Raw genomic sequence first — 25077 nt, 5'->3', positions numbered from 1 at the left:
CTGTGCTACAACATCTAGGAGCTGGTTGCCTAAATAAAGTTCTGGATCAGGGTGTATTGTGCGTCAATGACAAAAATGCATAGCCTGTGTTTTGGAAGGAGAAAACTGGAAGCCATGGGGGATGCCCATGCAGAGACCTGTCGGATGGTACCTTGGAGCCGTCACTTAGCAGATGCTGCCAATTGGGAGCAGCACCAGATGCAAAAATCACTGACATACAGCGCCGCAGTAGCCAGAGGCCCAACAGAGGTTACAAGCCCATTGATGGCTATTAGGAAGACTGTGACACTTAACACTGCCCCTGTGGTGTGCCATTCTCTGAATCTGAGGGGTACCGAGTGAAGCGCCAGTGAGATAACTCTTGGATAAAAATCAGAAGGGGACCATGAACGCCCCAGTCATGGAGGGTAACTAAAATGTGATGGTGCTAAGCCGTGACATATGCCTTATCTAGGTCAACGACGACCACGACAAAGTACCAGTGGTTAGTAAAAGTCTGTTGGATTGCTGTTTCCAATCTGAGTAAATGGTCTATTGGAGAATGTCCTTCCTGGAAGCCAGACTGATGCGGGGGCAAAAGGCCCTGAGATTAAAGAACCCAACATAATTGGAAGCAACCATCCTCTCAAGAATTTACAAAGTACTTTTGTCAGGCTAATTGGGCAGTAGATGTCGAGAGACATTGGGTTCTTCCCAGGCTTAAGGACTGGGATAACTATACTGTTTCATCATTGTGAGGGGAAGGCACCCATGAGCCAAATGTGGTTGAAGACCCTGTGTAGATTTTGCCATTCGGTAATGTCCAAATGTTGGCTCATCTGATGGAATCCGGGCCTGTGGTCGTGTCATGTGAAGAGGTAAGAGCCTGCAAGAATTCCCATACAGTGAAGGGCTCATTACAGAATCATCTTGGTGGAGGTGAAACAGAGGGGGTCTATTCAACTCAGTGTTTCTGCTGGAGAAAGGTGGCAGGATAGGAAGAGGATGCTGATGTTGTCACGAAGTGTGTCGTGACATGTTCTGCAAGGGCCAATGGAACAGTACACAGAGCATCCTGGACAGTTGACCAGTTGTAGAGGCATATGTCACAAGGAGGAAACATAGTGCTCCCAGCATTCCTTTTTACTCCGCTTAATAAGGTAGCAAGCCTTAGCATGGAGATGCTTGAAAGTGAATAGATTGGTCTCTGAAAGTTGTCATTTAAACCGTTGCAATGCCACTTGGTGGTGTTGGATAGAAACTGCCACGTCCTTGATCCATCACAGTACTGGTTGATGACAATGGGGACCTGGGGATAGAGGGATAGCAGTGCCACAGGCATAAAGAAGAGCAGCAGAGACGTCCTGCATGACCACATCAATGTAATACGAGAAGGAAGTGTTGAAGTGCACAGCAGACAACTGGTTCTGCAGAATGCCCAGCATCGGGGTCTGGTGTGGCAGGAAATTGCAGAATCGTGGAAAAGTGGTCACTGTCACAAAGATCATCATGTTGTGACCAATGTATGGAAGCCACGAGAGCAGGTGAGGAGATGGTGAGACCAGTGGCAGAAAAGGTGCCCTGTGCAACACTGAAGAGGGTAGGGGAACCATCAATGAGGAGACAGTCTGACACAGTCTGAGGAGACAAAGTCTGTAATACGAGGGCAGTTCAATAAGTAATGCAACACATTTTTTTTCTCGGCCAATTTTGGTTGAAAAAACCGGAAATTTCTTGTGGAATATTTTCAAACATTCCCGCTTCGTCTCGTATAGTTTCATTGACTTCTGACAGGTGGCAGCGCTGTACGGAGCTGTTAAAATGGTGTCTGTAACGGATGTGCGTTGCGAACAACGGGCAGTGATCGAGTTTCTTTTGGCTGAAAACCGGGGCATCTCATATATTCATAGGCGCTTGCAGAATGTCTACGGTGATCTGGCAGTGGACAAAAGCACGGTGAGTCGTTGGGCAAAGCGTGTGTCATCATCGCCGCAAGGTCAAGCAAGACTGTCTGATCTCCCGCGTGCGGGCCGGCCGTGCACAGCTGTGACTCCTGCAATGGCGGAGCGTGCGAACACACTCGTTCGAGATGATCGACGGATCACCATCAAACAACTCAGTGCTCAACTTGACATCTCTGTTGGTAGTGCTGTCACAATTGTTCACCAGTTGGAATATTCAAAGGTTTGTTCCCGCTGGGTCCCTCGTTGTCTAACCGAACACCATAAAGAGCAAAGGAGAACCATCTGTGCGGAATTGCTTGCTCGGCATGTGGCTGAGGGTGACAATTTCTTGTCAAAGATTGTTACAGGCGATGAAACACGGGTTCATCACTTCGAACCTGAAACAAAACGGCAATCAATGGAGTGGCGCCACACCCACTCCCCTACCAAGAAAAAGTTTAAAGCCATACCCTCAGCCGGTAAAGTCATGGTTACAGTCTTCTGGGACGCTGAAGGGGTTATTCTGTTCGATGTCCTTCCCCATGGTCAAACGATCAACTCTGAAGTGTATTGTGCTACTCTTCAGAAATTGAAGAAACGACTTCAGCGTGTTCTTAGGCACAAAAATCTGAACGAACTTCTCCTTCTTCATGACAACGCAAGACCTCACACAAGTCTTCGTACCCGAGAGGAGCTCACAAAACTTCAGTGGACTGTTCTTCCCCATGCACCCTGCAGCCCCGATCTCGAACCGTCGGATTTCCATATGTTTGGCCCAATGAAGGACGCAATCTGTGGGAGGCACTACGCGGATGATGAAGTTATTGATGCAGTACGACGTTGGCTCCGACATCGACCAGTGGAATGGTACCGTGCAGGCATACAGGCCCTAATTTCAAGGTGGCGTAAGGCCATAGCATTGAATGGAGATTACGTTGAAAAATAGTGTTGTGTAGCTAAAAGATTGGGGAATAACTTGGTGTATTTCAATGCTGAATAAAACAACCCCTGTTTCAGAAAAAAATGTGTTGCATTACTTATTGAACTGCCCTCGTAAGTTGGTCAATTAGAAGACCCCTACTCGTCAAGGTTGCACTCCTCCACAGGGGATGGTGCACATTAAAGTCCCTGAGCAGGAGGTACAATAATGGGAGTTTATGTATTAAGGCAGGCAGATCAACACGAAGAAGTGGTCTACCAAGAGGGAGGTAGACATCAAAAATGGTAATGGCTGGGGTCATTCGCACTCTTACCGCTATTGATTCCAGGTTGGTGTGAGAGGGCTCCAGAAACTAATGACATCAGTGTGCACCAAAGTTCAAACTTCTCCAGACACTATCCCAGGGCCAGGACGACTGTTACACAATGCTCGATAATCATGAAAAGTTGGAGAATGGTCATCACGGAATTGCATTTCCTGAAAAGAGCAAGACAGAATGCAGAATAAGAGGAAATGAGTTGTTTAATTTCTGGTAGGTGACAGTAATATCCATTGCAATTCCACTGGATTATCCTGTGGCTAGAGCCCAGGTAGACATATAGACGCTGACGGAAGGTCATGTCACCGAGTTAGTGGTTGTCACTGATGAGGATTGTGTGACACCCATAAAAACTGGGTCTGATTTAGAGGATGAGGATTGGGAGGAGAATGGTTGGTTGGTTTAAAAGAGGAGGGGGGCACCAAACAGCGAGGTCATCGGTCCCTTGTTACCGGTAAAATAATTATAGAAGGGAAAGAAGAAAAAGGAGACTTATGTCACAATAATAAATAACAGAAGAAAGAAGAACCAAAAGAATGACAGAAGGACACCCAACACTATTATGGACAAAAGAGGAAAAGAAAACCACAGAGAGAAGCAAGAAACAGGAAGAACGGGTGAAAACAAGAGAGCAGATGACTGCGGCTGGCCGACCACGAGAATAAAAAGGAAAAGCCAGCCACTCTGCGACACATTAAAACATCCACCCTAAAAGCATTAGAGTGGAGAACAACACAACAGGACAAAGGACAGGCGCAAAACATTTACATAGAATGATAAAGCACACCGTCACATATAAAACGTAAAACTAAATTAGCAGATGAGGCGTTGTCAGCTAAAATTAATGGCAACACATCTGGTAACTGAAGAGTCTGTCACACGGGACCCAAAGAAGGACAGCTCACCAAGATATGGGCCACTTTCAGCCGGGCACCACACCGACACTGATGTGGGTCATCACAGTGCGGGAGGTAGCCGTGTGTAACCCAAGCGTGGCCAATGTGGAGCCAACAGAGAACCACAGAGTCCCTGCAACAGACGCGCATGGAGGACTGCCACACATTCGTAGTCTCCTTAGTGGCACGCAGTTTGTTTGAAGTGTTGAGGTTATGCCATTTTCTCTTCCAAAGCTGCAAAATCTTGCGCCATAGCACTGAACGCAGGTCAGTTGCAGAGAAGCTTATCTTCATAAGAGGTTTCTGCATAGCCTGTTTGGCCAGCCTGTCAGCAAGTGCATTGCATGGGATTCCAAAGAGACCTAGGGTCCAGACAAACACCACTGAATGACTGGACCTTTCCAGGGCATAGATGGAACTCCTGGATGGTCACTACCAAAGGATGATGAGGGTAGCACTGATCGATAGCTTGTAAGCTGCTCAAGGAGTCAGTACACAGAAGAAACGACTCCCCAGGGCATGAATGGATATGCTCAAGGGCACAAGATATAGTCACCAGCTCAGCAGTGATAACACTGCAGTCATTAAGCAAGGAATGCTTTTCAATATGTTCTCCATGGACATATGTGAAGCCGACATGAGCATCAAACATTGAGTCTTCAGTGTAAACCACTTCGTGGCCTCAGTACATGTCAAGAATCAAAGGGGAGTGGCAGCAGAGAGCCGCGGGGTTACCTCAGTCCTTAGGGCCATGTGAAAGGTCTAGGAGAAGCCGCAGCCTAGGCATACACCATGGAGGTGTACATGAATGGACATCAAGTATAGGTGGTAAAGGCAAGGATTCGAGTTCGGAAAGAAGGGACTGGACACGAACTGCAATTGGAAGCCCTGACCTGGGCCGCTGATGTGGGAGATGAAGTGGCATGGGTGAGAAAAGGAGATGGTGACTGGGATGCACAGGAGAACTAAGAACGTGTGCAACACAACTGGCCAGCAGCTGTGCATGCACAATTTGCAAAGGAGAGACTCTGGCCTCCACAAGGACGCTGGTAACTGGACTGGTCCTGAAAGTTCCTGTCGCTAGGCGAACGCCACAGTGGTGCACTGGATTGAGTGAACGCAATGCTGAGGGTGCTGCTGAACCATAAACCAGACTCCCATAGTCAAGGCAGGATTGAACAAGGGCTCTACAGAGCTGCAGCAGCGTAGAGCGATCTGCACCCCAGCACCCCAGTTGGTGTTGCTCGGGCAGCAGAGGGCACTGAGGTGCTGCCAACACTTCTGCTTAAGCTGACAAAGGTGAGGAAGCCAAGTCAATTGGGCATCGAAAACCCATCCTAAGAATCCATATGTCTCCACTACAGTGAGTGGATCGTCATTTAGGTGAAGTTCTGGTTCTGGATGAAAGGTATGACACCGACAGAAGTGCATAACACATGACTTTGTGGCTGAAAACTGAAAACCGTGAGCTACACCCTATGACTGCTCCTTTTGGATGGCTCCTTGTAGGTGCCGCTCAGCAACACAAGTAATGGTAGAGCAGTACAAAATGCAAAAGTCATCTGCATACAGACAAGGTGAGACGAATGGCCCTACAGCTGCTGCTAGTCCATCAGTGGCCACTAAAAATAGACACTCAATACAGAGCCCTGCAGGACCTTATTCTAGTGGATATAGAGGGGGGGATGGGGGGACTATGGGAGGCACCAACTTGGACATGAAAAGTACGAAGTGACAGGAAATTTTGGATAAAAATCTGGAGCAGTCCTTCGTGACCTCATTCGTACAATGTGGCAAGTATATAATGTCGCCAGGTGGTGTCATACACTTTTTGTAAATCAAAAAAGATGGCAACCAGGTGTTGCTGTTTGTAAAAGGCTGTTCGGATGGCAGACTCAAGGGACACAAGATTATCAGTGGTAGAGTGACCCTGTCGGAAGCTGCCCTGACATGGAGCCAGTAGGCCACGTGACTCCACGACCCAACCCAACCACCAACACACCATACATTCCAGCAGCTTACAGAGAACGTTTCTGAGACTGAGGGGCTGATAGCTATCCACATCAAGTGGGTTTTTACCGGGTTTGAGCACTGGAATGATGGTGCTCTCCCACCACTGCGATGGAAAGACACCATCGCACCAGATACGGTTGAAGATGATGATGAGATGTCCCTTGTAGTCAGATAAGAGATGTTTAATCATCTGACTGGATCCAATCTGGCTCAAGAGCTGTATCGGGGCAGTGTGAAAGGGCTTGAGAAGCCCCCACTCTGTAAATGGGGCGTTATAGGATTCACTGTGGCATGTAGTGAATGAGAGGACTTTCACTTCCAGCCGCCATTTGCATAGGAGAATTACACCCAGCCTTTCTCACTATCAGAGGCTCGTGCATAGTGCTCAGCAAAGTGTTCGGCACCATTATGTTATCACCAAGAACATCTGTTGAGGTCTGGTACCCGAAAACACGTTTGATCTTTGCCCAGACTTGGGAAGATGACATGTGGCACCAAATGGCTGAGATGTATCTTTCTCAACACTCCTGCTTCTGTAGTTTGATAAGTTGGTGAACGTGAGCACGGAGATTTTTAAAGGCTATGAGGTGCTTCAGAGAAGAGTGTCACTTATGTCATCGTAGAGCTTGCTGATGCTCCTTAATTGCTTCAGTGACTTCCAGCATCGACCAAGGGAATGCCTTTCACTGGGGGCACCCTACAGAGTGAGGGATTGTGTTTTCTACCACAGAAACAATTGTTGTGGTCACCTGCTCAACCATCACATCAATGTTACCGTGTGGCGGAGATTCAGCGGTAACAGCAGGGGTGAAAGTTTCCCAGTCCACCTTGATTAAAGCCCATCTGGGCAGGCGTCCGTGGGCCTGACGCTGGGGCAGTGACAGGAAGATGGGGAAGTGGTCACTATCACACAGGTCATCATGTGCTCTCCAGTGGATAGATGGGAGAAGTCCTGAGCTGCAAATGGATAAATCAATGACCGAGTAATTACCATGAATCACACTGAAATGTGTGGTGGCTTCAGTATTTAAGAGGCAGAGGTTGAACTGAGACAGTAAAGTTTCGATACCTCTGCCTCAGCCAGTAAGCACGGTGCTACACCACAAGGAGTTATGAGTTAAAATCTCCTGAAAGTAGGAAAGGTTTAGGGAGTTGATCAATCAGTGCAGCTAATACATTCAGGGATACTGCACCATCTGGAGGAAAATATACATTACACACAGTTATTTCCTGTATCATCCTTATTCTAACAGCCACAGCTTCAAGAGGGGTTTGAAGAGGCAAAGCTTCACTACAGACTGAGTTTAGGACAATAATGCAAACTCCACCAGACACTTGATTACAGTCACTACAGTTCCTGTAGTATACCTTATAGCCACAGATGGCAGGGGTCTGCGTTGCCAGGAACCAGGTTTCCTGAAGCGCAATGCTGATGGCAGGTATAAAGCTTAACAATTGCCGTAGCTCAGCCAGGCCATGGAAAAAACCACCACAATTTCACTGGAGGATGATGTCATCGTGACACTGGAAAGGCATGGAACATTCAATGAGGCCGTTTATGCCTCCTGGTCACCTGCTGCCACAGACATTTTGCCTGAGCAGTCTATACCTATCATGTCTGAGGGTGCGGCGATGTATAGGTCCTCAGTGGACACCACATTCTCAACCTCACCCGCAGACACACAGCTTGTGGGTAGCAGTGGTGTGGGTCCCATCTCAATTCCCTTCGTCTTGGGGACCTTCTTTTTGGCTTTTCCTCCCTGCTCCTTGGGTTTCCCTGGTTGGGAGGACTTCACTGATTCTGTCTCCGGAACTGAGGATGGGCGTGAAGCCCTACGACCAGCTGCTTTTGGGCTCTTCAGCCACTCGTGGTTGTCATCTTTCCCACTAGGAGAAACCTGGGAAGGGAGTGACCCAAGGGTCCCCTTCCTAGCGAGAGGAGCCAAAGAAGACACACTTCTCTGGCTCAGAACAGGGGACTGATATCCCTGATTGTTTGGGGAAGGGGGAGGTGGGGTTTTGACCCCGAAGTAGGTGGTGCAGGAGCAACAGGGGTAACAGAAGATATATTGAATTTAATTGATGAAAGGAGAAAATATAAAAATGCAGTAAACAAAGCAGGCAAAAAGGAATTAAAAAAGTCTCAAAAATGAGAGTGACAGGAAGTACAAAATGGCTAAGCAGGAATGGCTAGAGGACAAATGTAAGGATGTAGAGGCACATATCACCAGGGGTAAGATAGATACTGCCTACAGGGCAATTAAAGAGACCTTTGAAGAAAAGAGAACCACTTGTATGAATATCAAGAGCTCAGATGGAAACCCAGTTCTAAGCAAAGAAGAGAAAGCAGAAAGGTGGAAGGAGTATATAAAGAGCCTATACAAGGGCGATGTACTTGAGGGTGATATTATTGAAATGAAAGAGGATGTAGATGAAAATGACAAGGGCGATATGATACTGTGTGAAGAATTTGACAGAGCATTGAAAGATCTAAGTCGAAACAAGGCCCCGGAAGTAGACAACATTCCATTAGAACTACTGATGGTCTTGGGAGAGCCTAGCCTGACGAAACTCTACCATCTGATGAGCAAGATGGATGAGACAGGTGAAATACCCTCAGACATCAAGAAGAATATAATAATTCCAATCCCAAAGAAAGCAGGTGTTGACAGAGGTGAAAAATACCACACTATCAGTTTAATAAGCCACAGCTGCAAAATACTAACATGAGTTCTTTACAGACGAATGGAAAAACTGGTAGAAGCCAACATTGGGGAAGGTTAGTTTTGATTCCGTAAAAATGTTGGAACATGTGAGGCAATACTGACCCTATGACTTATCTTAGAAAATAGATTAAGGAAAGGCAAACCTACATTTCTAGCATTTGCAGACTTAGAGAAAGCTTTTGACAATGTTGATTGGAATACTCTCTTTCAAAGTCTGAAGATGGCAGAGGTAAAATACACTGAGCGAAAGGCTATTTACAATTTGTACAGAAAGCAGATGGCAGTTATAAGAGTCGAGGGACATGAAAGGGAAGCAGTAGTTGGGAAGGGAGTGAGACAGGGTTGTAGCCTTTCCCAGATGTTATTCAATCTTTATATTGAGCAAGCAAAAGAAAAATTTGGAGCAGGAATTAAAATCCAGGGAGAAGAAATAAAAACTTTGAGGTTTGCCGATGAGATTGTAATTCTGTCAGAGACAGTAAAGGACTTGGAAGAGCAGTTGAACAAAATGGACAGTGTCTTGAAAGGAGGATACAAGATGAACATCAACTAAAGCAAAATGAGGATAATGGAATGTAGTCAAATTACGTCAGGTGGTGCTGAGGGAATTAGATTAGGAAATGAGACACAAAGTAGTAGATGAGTTTTGCTATTTGTGGAGCAAAATAACTGATGATGGTTGAAGTAGAGAGAATATAAAATGTAGACTGGCAATGGCAAGGAAAGCGCTTCTGACGAAGAGAAATTTGATAACATCGAGTATAGATTTAAGAGTCAGGAAGTCATTTCTGAAAGTATGTGTGTGGAGTGTAGCCGTGTATGGAAGTGAAACAGGGACGATAAATAGTTTAGACAAGAAGAGAATAGAAGCTTTTGAAATGTAGTGCTACAGAAGAATGCTGAAGATTAGATGGGTAGATCACATAACTAATGAGGAGGTATTGAATATAACTAGAGAGAAGAGAAATTTGTGGCACAACTTGACTAGAAGAAGGGACTGGTTGGTAGGGCATATTCTGAGGCATCAAGGGATCACCAATATCGGAGGGCAGTGTGGAGGGTAAAAATCATAGAGGGAGACCAAGAGATGAATACACTAAACAGATGCAGAAGGATGTAGGTTGCAGTAGGTACTGGGAGATGAAGCTTGCACAGGTTAGAGTAGCATGGAGAGCTGCATCAAACCAGTCTCTGGACTGAAGACCACAACAACAATGACAACACATTATAATACAATGACATTAGAGAATGATTGTTTTGAAGGAGAATAGGCCTACTGTGCCATAATGTTTCTCTGTTAACATCAAAAGGGTTCTAGGAAACTGATGATGTCCTAGCACTGAAGCATACAGAAAATTTTTGTCCACATAAAATGCAGTCTGGGGTATAAAATTATACAGTTTTCTGCTATTTCAATTTCACATAAGTAAAATACCAAAATTTTACTGACCAATAAAGTTCTTTTCAGGTGAGTGACATGCCCTGCCATAGCTGGGAAAAGAAGGGAACTAGCATAAAAATGCTCCAATCGGAGCACAAAACATGCGAATACGCTCCTGCTAATTGAAAGACTGACTGCAAAGTGGGGTCGCTGCTGCCTCATTCTACCTTCCTCAGCACCTTTAAAAATTTTACCAAGAATTTTGATATGTGCACATTTTCACACTTTTATGCTGAGATAAGGAGATAGTGGCAGTGGGAAAGAGACAGAAGAGCAACAAACAAAAAAGATAGAGGATAATGGTTGTGTTACAGAAAGAGTAAAAGGGCAATGGCAATATCAGGGTGAGAGAGAGAGAGAGAGAGAGAGAGAGAGAGAGAGAGAGAGAGAGAGAGAGAGAGAGACCATGACCATGGCAACAAAGAAGAGAGATAGTGACAGTGACAACAGACAGCAGCAATGGAAAGGAATGAATGACATAATAGCATTAAGAGAGTAAGAGGATGGGGAAGAGAGTGACAGTGAGAGGAGGTGTAGATGTGGAGGGGGTTAGCATGTGCTTGGAGCAGCACTTCTCTTATCATGGTCAAATGTGGTCAAGGGAAATCTTGACATTTCCATGTATTCTGAACATTAGGTCACTGTCACATCCAAATGCTCCACACATTGCACTATTCAACCAGTCAGCCAACTGGATACCTACAACGAGGCACCTTTCAAACTCTGTCAGGTACTGACAATGCTGTCCTACACAAATTTGAAGCACCTTCATGTGTTTCAGAGTGACCACTCAACACCTGACACTGTTCACGCCCCTTATACAACCTACCAAGCAGTGTGCCGATTTTACCCTGGGATGGGATAAAAATAATGTGCAGTGACAACGAAGTTACAGAATAAAGCATATGTAACTGACAGAGGATAAACACATGTCTATGTTCATGGCAGGCATGAGGACATTGAATCATAGTTCCTCACATTTTTCCACCACACTTCTGTCTGTTTCCTCTCTTTGACAGCCACTGTCACTGGTGGAACCACACACAGATAAGAAAACTAAATATGAACAACACTACTGCACTCTGATAGTCTTTCTACATGTAACAGAGAATTTGAATTCTCTTCATTAACATATCTGCTAATGGTATGCACTTGTATTAAGTTATATCACACTTCAGGCTATTTCTTCTGGGTGCTTCACATTTTTCTTTTTACAAGCCATGAACATTATTATAAAATTAAATAATACGGCATTCACAGCTAAGTGAAACATTTGCACCTGTACATTACACCTTGTAGCACTTCACAGTCTCAGTGGAAAAACTAGTCTGGTGTCGGAAAACACAAGGACAGTATAACAATTTCCTGAGGTTGGCAAGCATTTATATATAATAGTACAACAATTCACTGCACTTCTTCACCTTTCCTTCACAACTCCACAACTGTGTTTCTGAAGCAACATTTTAGAGCGATTTCTAAGAAATTTCTCTTCCATACCATCATTCCTGCTGGTAGAGACCATATTCACTACAGCTTAGTTTCTTCACATCAATGTGGATATTTTTCAACCAGCTGGTTAGAAGTCTTCCTCTCTATCTCTTATTTTTTGACAAGGAAAAGCACTCTTTCACAACATGACAATGACATCCTGGTGATATGTGATCAATCACCTCAGCCTGAATTCTGAGGTATTTCCATATCGGGGGAGCTTCTAAAAACTGATTCACTGCACACTATCTTTAAATAACACTACTCCTGCCTAATGCAACATGCACGTTTTTGTTTGTGCACTTTTTTTTCCTCCCAGATCTCACTGCCACACAACAGTACTCATCTTAAAGCTGTTTTATAAATGTTGCCTTCCATTCTTATGAACATTTTTGTATTGCACAGAATCCCTGAAAGGATTTGCCATTTTTTTCCAACCAGATGGCATTCTATAAGTAATGTCAACTCCAATTGATCCATCCTCTGATATAACTGATCTCTCACATTTAAAATTTTTAGCTCTTTGAAGTGTGACATCAAATTTCCCACGTCACTGTCAGAGCGTTAGTGAACCACTAACTTTTACAACATGGGTTATCAGTTCCTGGTCAAATACACGGCCAGAAAAAATTGTGCCATGGTTCAATACATGCATAGTAAGGAGTTTTAGGTTATTCATCTGTTTTCCATGTTGAACAGCAAGAAGATGGTGTGCAGGGGGTCCTTCCGTGTATCCTCTGTTTTTAGTCATAAGACAGTAACTGCATCGAGTTTACACATGAACAGCGTTTGTAAATGGATTTTTCGGCAGAACCCTGCCCCAAGTATATATTCCTGTTTAACAACTTCACCCATATGAATGGCATGAGCCTATGGGATGCTGGATGGATGTATTGACAGCTTGCTGCACATGTTGGGCACAATGTACCAGTGGTGTGTTGCTGCTTTCAGCAATGGTCTTTGGAACATTATTGCACCCACAGACAAGGTTCTGGAGATCTGCACAGTACAGACACGAGTCAAGATTGGAACATTGTGTGAGCAGTGGCAGCTGACCCAACATCATCCAGGGAATCTAGACCTGCTGCACCCACTGTATAACTAAGGACAATTGGGATCCGTCAGCTTGCAACAGCCCTAAGATCACATGTGACATCTGACAGTTTACTACTGACATCACAACACCTCCAAGCACTGTTATTATGGTATCTTGAAAGAGCTGACTGGAGGGTGGAATGGTGCTCTGGTTTCTTCAGTGATGAGAGCAGATTTGTCTATATGAGAATGACGGAAATGCATATGTACAGCATAGACCTGGTGAGCACCCTATTTTGAAATGTGTTTGCCCACAAAACACAGGGCCCTCATTTCACAGGTTGTTGTACCTGCAATATTGCTATTTCTTTGAGAAGAGGGTGACATGCTTTTTCATCAGAACAATACATATCCACATATGACTGCTGCAATGCAACATGCTCTTTGTTGTGTAAAATAAATGGCCTGGCCAGCAAGATCATAAGATCTCTAACCAACTGAACACACATGGGACATGATGAAATGGGAAAATATTCATTCTCCAGAGCCAGCAAGATCCACAGGAAAATTACAACAGGACACCATTTGGCACCATTATGATTGTTTTATGCTACAACACATGCCTGCTTTTCCACAAGGTGGATAACTGTGTATTGCTGCAGCTGTTGGGGCACGGGCACTCTTTACTGTGATATTTGCATTTTATTTGCTCTTCATTTGTATCATATGATCCTACCAAGATGAACTACCTGTTACATCACTTGCCAAAATAATGTTGTCCTTGAGAATGCTGCTTTTTTTTTTTTGCAGCGATGAATGTTGTTTACAGGCTGAAACAGCCAACAATTACATCTTTCTCAATAGCCCAACAAAACAAGGAACAATATACAACACACTTGTCAACATTACATTAAAAAATTAAATAAACAGTTAACTAAACTGTATAAATTAAAAGTGATATCATATAAACTCTTAGCCCTGCCTGCATCAATATGTAGTATCGTATGTTTCCTCCTCAGGTCTCCCACTAGAGAACTGAGTGGAACTAGCCAGTGGAAGTCGTCCTGCAGATAGGCATGTCTCTAGAAGCTAATACAATATGACTTTTGCATGTGACATTATTGAGCTTGATGATGATGGTTTGTGTGGTATCACAATGGAAGTTGCACATCATGAACCCTCTCTCTCTCTCTCTCTCTCTCTCTCTCTCTCTATCACACACACACACACACACACACACACACACACACACACACACAAATGATGTGTAAGCCATGCACTCCTTTATGTTCTTTTGAGTTTCCTGGATGTTTCCAGAATGAGATTTTCACTCTGCAGCGGAGAGTGTGCTGATATGAAACTTACTGACAGATTAAAACTGTGTGCTGGACCGAGACTAACTCGGAACCTTCGCTTTTTGCAAGCAAGTGAACTTGCCCGCAAAAGGCAAAGGTCCCAAGTTAGAGTCTTGGTCCAGCACACAGTTTTAATCTGCCAGTAAGTTTCATATTCCTGGATGTTATCAGATGTGATGGCTACATCAATCATAAACATACAACGAGACTGCACAAAGTTGGTTTCTCTATCTTTGCAGTTAGATAATTCACTATAATATACAGGACTTATTGTGCTTCCCCAATGGAAAACTATATTAACATCAAAGCTCTCCCATTTCTAACCAAATGGCTCAGTAAATTTCTTTCTGACAATCATAAGTACAGCCCCCCTAACCACTCAAAGCATCTCTCAGAAATCCCTGAGATTTCACTTACATTTCCAGTAACATTCATCCCCCCTGAGAATTCCCACATGAAACTTAGCATATTTAATCCAACCACTTACCACATTACAACATAGTAATTGGTTGGATTGAATATGCTATGTTCTAGCCAGCTCCCGTTATCACAAGTATGAATTCATGGCTGCACCTTTGTGTACACCTATTAGTAACTTTTTACCTTTTGTGGAGAAAGTAAAGGGAAAAAGATGGTTCTTGTGAATGATCAGAAAGAGAAAATAGTCTTGGCTGGAAAACATACTGTGTAGGAATTGTATACAATGAAGTATTGAAGAGGGGAAAGTGGAAGCAATGAGAGAAAGATGGAAGAAGAAAACTGGAAAGATGGTTAGGGGCCAGCTACAATACCGAAGTTGCTACAACAACCAACACAGTACCACATCCAGTGGGTTTTTTTTTTTTTGTGGTTTTAGGGCACAAAACTTCTATGGTCATTAGCGCCCAGCCCGTGACGTAGGAAACAGGAAAAAACGAGATTTAAAATCAGCAGCAATGGGAACAAAGTCATAAAATTTGAGAAACTAAAGGCAGAAGGAATGCTTAAAAATCCACTACAGAAGGGGGTTGGTTGTCCCCAAAAAAAGCTTCAAATGACTGACGTCATTTCACTGTCACTAATAAACTGTAGAACGCGGTCAGCTGAGTGCGTGTCATCTGCTAAAATAGACGATAGATCAGGCGATAGCTGTAGACGGGAGCGTAACGGATTAAAATAGGGGCATTCAATTAAAAGGTGTCTGACCGTCCACAGCTGAGAGCAGTGGGGACAGAGTGGGGGAGGATCACCGCTTAAAAGATGTCGATGACTAAAAAGACAGTGCCCTATCCGGAGTCTAGCTAAAATTACCTCCTCCCGACGACGCGTTCGGGAGGAAGAGGTCCAAGCGCAAGGAAGGGCTTTCACTTCCCGCAATTTATTATAGGGAAGTGTTGACCAATGCGCATGCCATAAATGAGCAACTTGGTGACATAAACCGCTCCGTAGATCGGTAAACGGAAGAGACTGAATAGCTGGCCGAGGAAGAGAGACTGCAGCCTTGGCCGCTATATCGGCCGCCTCATTCCCACAGATACCAGCGTGTCCCGGGAGCCAGAGGAACGCCACTGAGACGCCCCCCAGGTGGAGCAAGCGCAGACAGTCCTGAATCCGGTGGACCAGAGGGTGCACAGGGTAAAGAGCTTGGAGACTGAGGAGAGAGCTGAGAGAATCTGAGCAGATTACGTACTGTATCCGCTGATGGCGGCGGATGTAGTGGACAGCCTGGAGAACAGCGTAAAGCTCCGCAGTATAAACCGAACACTGGTCGGGAAGCCGAAAGTGATTTGGGGTGTCGCCAACAATATAGGCACTCCCTACACCTAACGATGTTTTCGAGCCGTCGGTGTAAATAAATGTGGCTTCCGTCATTTGTGCACATAGAGCAGCAAATGCCCGACGGTAAACAAGTGTAGGGGTACCATCCTTGGGAAATTGACATAGGTTTCTGAGCAAGTCGATCCGGGGACGGAGCCAAGGCGGTGCTGTACCCCAAGTTGTCAAGAAGGTTTTAGGAAAGCGGAAGGAAAGAGAATGGAGCAGTTGACGGAAGCGGACTCCCGGGGGTAGTAGGGAGGAGGAGTGGCCTGCATACCCGACATCAAAGGAGGCGTCGAAGAAAAGGTCATGGGCTGGATTAGCAGGCATGGAAGACAGATGGCTAGCGTAACGACTCAGAAGGACTGCCCGCCGATTGGACAGCGGAGGTTCAGCAGTCTCAGCATAAAGGCTTTCCACAGGGCTGGTGTAAAAAGCTCCAGACACTAAACGTAATCCACGGTGGTGGATAGAGTCGAGACGCCGAAGAATAGACGGCCGAGCAGAGGAGTAGACTATGCTTCCATAATCCAATTTCGAGCGCACTAAGGCGCGATAGAGGCGGAGAAGGACCACTCGGTCCGCTCCCCAGGAGGTACCATTCAGAACACGGAGGGTGTTAAGGGAACGCAGACAGCGAGCCGAAAGATAGGAAATGTGGGAGGACCAGCACAGTTTTCTGTCAAACATAAGACCCAAGAATTTAGCGATGTCGGAAAACGGAAGGTTGACAGGACATAGATGTAAGGAGGGCGGAAGAAACTCCTTACGTCTCCAAAAATTAACACGAACGGTCTTACTGGGTGAGAAACGGAAGCCGGTTTCGATGCTCCACGAGTGGAGGCGATCGAGACATCCTTGAAGACGTCGTTCAAGAAGGCTGGTCCGTTGAGAGCTGTAGTAGATCGCAAAATCGTCCACAAAGAGGGAGCCTGAGACATCAGGAAGGAGACAATCCATAATTGGATTAATGGCAATGGCAAACAGTACAACACACAGCACGGAGCCCTGCGGTATCCCGTTTTCTTGGGGGAAAGTACGGGAGAGAGTAGTGTTCACCCGCACCCTAAATGTGCGCTCTGCCATAAATTCGCGAAGAAAAACGGGCAGCTGGCCTCGAAAGCCCCAAGAGAACAGTGTGCGGAGGATGCCTGTCCTCCAACAGGTATCGTATGCTCTCTCCGGATCAAAAAATATTGCTACCGTTTGGCGTTTCCGGAGAAAATTGTTCATGATATAAGTGGAGAGAGCAACAAGATGGTCAACGGCAGAACGATGCTTTCGGAATCCGCATTGGGCTGGTGTTAAAAGACTGCGGGATTCCAGCCACCAAGCTAAACTGTAATTCACCATACGCTCCAAAACCTTACAGACACTACTCGTGAGAGAAATGGGGCGATAGCTAGAGGGGAGATGTTTGTCCTTTCCAGGTTTCAGAACGGGAACGACAATAGCTTCCCGCCATCGCCTGGGAAAGGTACTGTCGGTCCAAATTCGATTATAATGGCAATGGAGGTAACGCAGGCTATGGGTTGATAAATGCAGCAACATTTGGACATGGATACCATCCGGTCCTGGGGCGGAGGAGCGAGAAGAAGAGAGGGCATGTCGGAGTTCCCGCATGGAGAAAACAGTATTGTAGCTTTCGTGATTTTGAGAGGAGAAAGCAAGATGTCGCACTTCCGCTGCACGTTTCTTTGGGAGAAACGCTGGCGGGTAATTTGAAGAGCTCGAAATCTCAGCAAAGTGCTGACCCAATGAGTTAGAAATTGCGACGGGGTCCACTAAGGTATCATGTGCGACAGTGAGCCCAGAGACCGGGGAGAAACTAGGCGCGCCTGAGAACCGTCGAAGCCGACTCCAAACTTCCGAGGAGGGAGTGAAGGTCTTAAATGAGCTAATAAACAATTTCCAGCTTGCCTTCTTGCTATCGCGGATAATGCGACGGCATCGCGCACGGAGCTGCTTATATCAGATACAGTTGGCCAAAGTTGGATGGTGACGGAAAATGCGAAGAGCACGTCGCCGCTCACGTATTGCGTCATGGCACGCCTCGTTCCACCAAGGAACTGGGGGGCGCCGGGGCAATTCGGAGGTGTGTGGTATTGAACGTTCCGCAGCTGTGAGAATAACGTCGGTAACATGTGTGACCTCATCGTCGACGCTGGGAAAGCGACGGTCATCGAATGTCGCTAGAGACGAAAAAAGTGTCCAATCGGCTTGGGCAAACTTCCAGCGTCGCGAGCGCATATATGGCAGTTGAGGCTGCAGTCTAAGAACACATGGAAAGTGGTCACTCGAGTGTATATCATCAAGGGCGAACCATTCAAAGCGCCGAGCTAGCGGAACAGTACCGAACGCAAGGTCCAAGTGAGATAAATTTGTCGTGGAGGCAGACAAAAATGTGGGGACCCCAGTGTTGAGGCAGACTAGATCCGCTTGGTGGAAGACGTCTAGCAATAGTGAGCCACGTGGACAAGGATGTGGAGATCCCCAAAGCGGGTGGTGGGCATTGAAGTCCCCCACCAGCAAATAGGGGGGTGGAATCTGATCAAGAAGATGAAGGAGATCAGCTCGTGCCATTGGTGTAGACGATGGAATGTATACCGTACAAAGAGAGAACGTGTATCCAGAAAGGGAAAGACGGATGGCGACAGCTTGGAAGGAACTGTTTAAGGGGATTGGGTGATAATGGAGAGTATCATGGAGCAGAATCATGAGTCCTCCATGGGCTGGAGTGCCTTCAACAGAGGGGAGGTCATATCGGACGGACTGAAAATGAGGGAGAACAAAGCGGTCATGGGGATGCAGCTTTGTTTCCTGAAGACAGAAGATGACCGGCGAGTAGGATCGTAAGAGGATCGACAATTCATCCCGATTGGCTCGAATGCCACGGATATTCCAATGGATAATGGACATAGGGTGAACAGAAAATGGAGGAATGTGACCAAGGGTGCTGTCAACTCAACGACTGCTCAGAGCTTGCGACCGACAGCATGGAATGGCATTCAGTCGAAGGCAGAAGATCCTGATCCATAGGTTGGTCAGGTGCAGCTCCTGCCAGCAACGATCGGCCAGTTGACCGGCCACCAGCAGTGCGCCTCGGCGACACAGAAGATGGCCGAGGGCGATTTCCGCCAGGTGGTGCTGTAGATGGGACACGCCTTGGCGGAGAAGGAGAGGAACTGTGTTTCTTCGTAGCCTTCTTGGAAGTATGATGTTTAGATGAAGGATGAACCGATGGTTGTGAAGTTGTGGTACGTAAAAACTCTTCACGAGAATGCGCTTTTTTCGAAGACTTGGCGTCTGACTTTTGGGCCCGAGATTTAGCAGAACCCAACGAAGGGTGAGCCATAGAGTGGGCAGGCGAAAGTGGTGAGGTTGAACGGGCGATCTTTGCGCTGGCCGATCTGACGACCGTGGTACTAAAGGTGAGGTCGCAAGTCTGCGTGGCCGCCTCTTTTGTTGGCCGAGGAGAAGCAAGGACAGTGCTGTATTTTCCTTTCTGAGGCACAGTGGGCTGTCGACTGGCGAGTAACTTTCGAGCAGCAAAGGTCGACACCTTTTCCGTCACTCTTATTTCCTGGATGAGCTTTTCGTCCTTAAAAACGGAGCAATCTCGAGAGGAAGCAGCGTGGTCACCCATACAGTTGATGCAGCGAGGGGATGGAGGTGGACAAGCACCCTCATGGGCATCCTTGCCACACGTAACGCATTTGGCGGGATTGGAACAGGACTGGCTGGTGTGATTGAACCGCTGACATCGATAGCAACGCGTAGGGTTTGGGACATAAGGGCGAACGGAAATTATCTCATAGCCTGCTTTGATTTTTGATGGGAGTTGAACTTTGTCAAATGTCAAGAAGACAGTGCGGGTTGGAATGATGTTCATGTCAACCCTTTTCATAACTCTATGAACAGCCGTTACACCCTGGTCAGACAGGTAGTGCTGAATTTCTTCGTCAGACAATCAATCGAGGGAGCGTGTATAAACGACTCCACGCGAGGAATTTAATGTACGGTGCGGTTCCACCCGGACAGGGAAGGTGTGGAGCAGAGAAGTACGCAGCAATTTTTGAGCCTGGAGGGCACTGTGTGTTTCTAACAACAGGGTGCCATTCCGTAATCTGGAACAAGACTTTACAGGACCCGCAATTGCATCGACAACTTTCTGAATAATGAAAGGGTTGACCGTGGAAAAGTCGTGACCTTCGTCAGACCGAGAAACAACAAGGAACTGTGGCAACGATGGAAGAACCGTCTGTGGCTGAGACTCAGTAAACTTACGATTGTGAGCAGACATAGTGGAAGGTGAGGAAACCATTGCGGAAGAATCCCCCATGATTACCGGCGTCTCCGATGGCGCGCTCCTCCCTTGTGGGGGCCCTCACCGAGGGCACACCCGCCTTAGGTGATTGTTCACACCTCAGGTCACACCTCCCGACAAACGGACGGAGGGACCAATTGGCACTTTCGGAAGGTATCAGCTCGGGTAATCACCCCTCCCTGGGCCTGGCCGTTACGAGGGGGTACGTACGTGTCCTACCTGTCTACCCGGGGCGGGGAATTACGCGTTACCCCGTCACCGGCTACGCTTGGAAGTGCGTGGGTCGGCCTTCAGACACGCACAGGGAGGAAAAAAGAGAAAGGGAAAGGAAAGAAGAGGGGGTCTCAAACGCCGCAGCGGAGAAAAGGGCAAGGAGAAGAGGGAAGGAAAGGAGAAGGACAGAGGAAGGACGAGGACTTGCAAGTGTAGAAAGCAAGGAATTTGGAACAGTTTCGAGCGTCCGTCTCCGGACGTAGGCACAAACCATAATCCCAGAGGGGGAGAAAGGGAAGGAAAGAGCCAGAGGAGAGGGGGGGGGGGCGAAGATGGGGGACGGGGAGGGATGCGGAAAGGGAAGGGAAGGTATGCAGCCCGGAAAGGAAGGAGGGCCACATTAGCTCGGGGTCCCGTGCTCGCTACGCACGTGTCCACAAAAGAGTTGTGAACCCCCTGGGGGGATCCATCCAGTGGGTTGTCTAATAGCTGGGTTGCAGGTGTTTTGTCAGAGGCACCAGTTCCCTACTAAGCTGCTGCACACACGTTGCCAATAACAGCACAGTGATCACAGACCTACTTTCTTCATCTGCAATCACGTGACTACACATATCTGCACATGAACCATCTGTGGCAGCACAGCAATCACAGCCACGTTACTATGCACATGTCAGTTAGCCACACTTAATAAGCCAGGGTGAGGCCACGAGCAGGCAGATGGTTCTCGCACTTTTGTCAATCACATCAGCCACCTCCAGCCCACCAGTGGGCACCTCTATGTCTGTCTCATTGGTCCATTGGTATCACTATGTCCTCATGGGCTGTCCTCCTTCGATCTGTCACTTCCACCAGTTACCAACGCCTGCCGATGCTGTAGTGGGATAATTGGGTGGCTACCAACACACCAAGCCAGGCTACCAACATGCAAGCCTTGCCAGGCAACAGTCGCACCTCGCTCTGCATTACCAAGTGCCAGATGTGCCTTATACACAGCACCATGCCAGATCCAAACCAGATCTGGAAGAACCTTCAACACTGCGATGTCACATGTCACAGTCCTGTTAACATTGTGCAATAAAACTTTTTGGTTTTCACTGTAAACCACTGTTTACTTTCTGTGCCATTTCTGCCATGCAGAGACACACAAATGGAAGCCATTACAAGAGGACAGACATACAAACAAACGGAGGAAGATGTTCAGAAGAGGACATGAATAGACTGCAGTTGAAAGCTGTCATAAGGCAGATACACTGTAGAAGAAAGAAGAAAAAAGAAGACATATGCACTGAAGAAGAAGAAGAAGAAGAAGAGGATTTCATATTCCTACTATTACATGTACAGGGTGAACCAAAAATCTGGCAAACTTTCAGAAGCGAGTTTTAAAATTTTCTAGGAGAATAATGTTCAAACCAATTTCAGGCTTGCAGCCAGTAATCACTTAATGTTGTTGTTGTTGTTGTTGTTGTTGTTGTCTTCAGTCCTGAGACTGGTTTGTTGCAGATCTCCATGCTACTCTATTCTGTGCAAGCTGCTTCATCTCCCAGTACCTACTGCAACCTACATCCTTCTGAATCTGCTTAGTGTATTCATCAACCCCCCCTATGTTAACAGTCACCTGAGCCAACCCTGCATTAGGCTTCACAATGCTGGTGACCTGGTACTCACTCCCCAGCACTTCCTGCAACTGCTGGCCTACACCTCTGCCATGAGAACTACCTAACAGCAGAACCTTCTTCTTCCTCTTCGACTTTGCAACCGTTCTAGGCACAGTAACTACTGAGGTCTGCTGCATACTTCCTACATCTACAGCTACTAGAGATTCCTCTCCACTAGACTCTGACAGTTGGTCATATTTATTGTAAACACCAATAGTAAAACTATCTGAAAATCATCTTCTCCTAGCAGATCTCTTGCCAACAGCCAGCTCCCATTCCCCAACCCCCTTCTCCCTCCTCATCCTATCTAGCTCCTCCTGTGCGTTTTTCAACTGCACCTGAAGGGCACAGATCTTACGCTCCTGCTCCTCTACCAACTTGCTACATAACCTGCAGTTCCAAGAGAGGATCTCACCAGAATGCCCACTGGCTTCCCCACTGCATTCCCCCCCCAGTGAAAATACTTCGAACAAGTCTCACACCGCAATCCACTACTCACGAACCTACGGCAAAGCCCACACTTCTCACTCATGGTAAAATTTTACTTTTTCTAAGTTCCACTACTACAATAAGAAGATGTTAAAAACCTGACTATAATAATCACAAACTTACTCTACAAGGGAAGTAACTATTATTATTAACAGTATTAATAAACAACAAATGTGAAAACAACAAAAGACTAATACAGAAAGAGAATCAAACGTCTAATGACACAGTAACGAAGCTGAAAACAGTTCCTAAAAGGTTCTTCTGAAATTATTTCACCAGAAAACACCAAGAACACCAGTTGAAGACTACTTAAGTTTCTAAATAAACCAATATACACAAACAATTAATTAGTACTTAGCTTTCGATGCGCCACTACAGCTGCAACTGGTCAGCGCGGAATGTAAACACAGGCAAGAGGTTAAGTTGCTCGATACGAAACACTCACAAATATCAGGTCACAACACAAGAAAGGCAGAGGTGAATGAAGAAACCACTAATACGTCACTTATATAGTAAATATTATCACAAAACCAGTTAAAATATGTAGCTGAAACCTAAAATTATACGAAAATTTAGAGAGCGATCTCACACGCAGTCACTCGCTTCTGACGTCACACCAAAGATCTCTATCACTGTTTGGGAACCTGAGTCCATGAATGGCTGTCCAAGTAGCCAAACTAAACCATTTCCGGTCCATCAGTTCAGTTGGATCAGGAACCCAGTCCACTTTACGTAAGCAGAGCCCACGCCATCATGTAGCCATCTCCAGCTTGCACAGTGCCTAGTTGACAACTTTGATCCATGGCTTTGTGTGGTCTCTGCCACACCCTATCGTATTATAAGCTCTTACTAACTGAATTCTGGACTCCTCCAACCAGGCCACGGTTTTCTAGTCGCCTAGTGTCCAACTGATACGGTCACATGCCCAGAAGGGGTGCTGCAGAACATGCCTTGCTGTTAGCAAAGGCACTCTTGCCAGTCACCTGCTGGCATAGGCTGTTAATGCCCAATTTCTCTGTACTGTCCTAATGGATGTATTCATTATACATCCCACATTGATTTCTGTGGTTATTTCATGCTGTATTGCTTGTCTGCAAGCATCGACAACTCTATCCAAACACTGTTGTGCTCTGTCATTAAGTGAAGGCCATTGGCCACTGCAATGTCTGTGGTGAGAAGTAAGGCCTGAAATTTGGTATTTTTGGCACACTCTTGACACTGTGGATATTTTAATACTGAATTCCTTAATGATTTCCAAAATGGAATGTCCCATACATCTACCTCAAACTACTTTTCTGTGTCCAAAGTCTTTTAATTCCCGTCGTATGGGGAATCATGTTTGATATCATTTCACATGAATCGCCTGAGTACAAATGACAGCTCTGCCAATGCACTGGCCTTTTTACCTTGCATATACAATACTACCGCAAAATAAATATATATATATATATATATATATCCCATGACTTTTGTCACCTTAGCATAATGAAGTACAGTGTGACAGAAGTGACACTAATGTTCAGTTAGATCTTAGTAAGATTTAAAACGGGTGCGAAGAATGACATCTTGTTTTAAATGTTGACAAATGAAGAACTGTGCACTTCACAAAACGAAAAACTTAATATCCCATGACTATCACACCAATAAGTCAGAATTTCTGTCATTTGTAAATCTGGTAGCAGACTTCAATTTATTGGTTGTATACTAGGGAAATGCAATCAGTCTATGAAGGAGATGGCTTGCTAATTACTTCTGTAACCCATCTAAGAGTATTACTGAAGTATATGGGACCCATATCAAATAGGACCAACAGGTGATACTGAAAATATACAGAGAAGGGTGGCACAAATGGTCACAGGTTTGTTTGATCCATGGGAGAGTGTCACAGAGATGCTGAAGGAACTGAGCTAGCAGACTCTTGAAGATGAATATAAATTATCCCAAGGAAGACTACTTACAACGTATAAGGAACCGGATTCAAATGACGCCACTAAAAACCTGCAACAATCTCCTATATATATCACTCCCACAGGGATTGTAAGGAGGTTAGATTAATTACAGAATGCATGGACCCCATACATGAATGGAACAGGGAAAAAAACCATGATAACTGATACAGTGGGATGTACCCAATGCCATGAACTTCACAGTGGTTTGCAGAATGTAGATGTAGAGTGTAGATAGTGTTATTAATGGGTAGATCAACACAAAAAGTAGTGTCAAGTAGCCACCAGCAAACATATAATCAAATGAAGGTGATTAAAGTATTAAATAAATGCCAAACATGAAAGTCAGTTTTTATGTTGTAGAAAATTCAGCAATTCATTTTCACTTATATTGACCTCTGATTCCAAGAAGGCAGACAGCCTCTAAAAGCAATGCCCAATATGGACCTTGTACAATATTTTCATTTGTTTTCTCCTGAAATAGCAGTATGAATTATCAAGAGGGTGGCAAGTGC

The sequence above is a fragment of the Schistocerca americana genome, chromosome X, assembly GCF_021461395.2.
Source record: "Schistocerca americana isolate TAMUIC-IGC-003095 chromosome X, iqSchAmer2.1, whole genome shotgun sequence".
Taxonomy (NCBI): Eukaryota; Metazoa; Arthropoda; class Insecta; order Orthoptera; family Acrididae; genus Schistocerca; species Schistocerca americana.
This window is presented reverse-complemented; position numbering follows the sequence as displayed.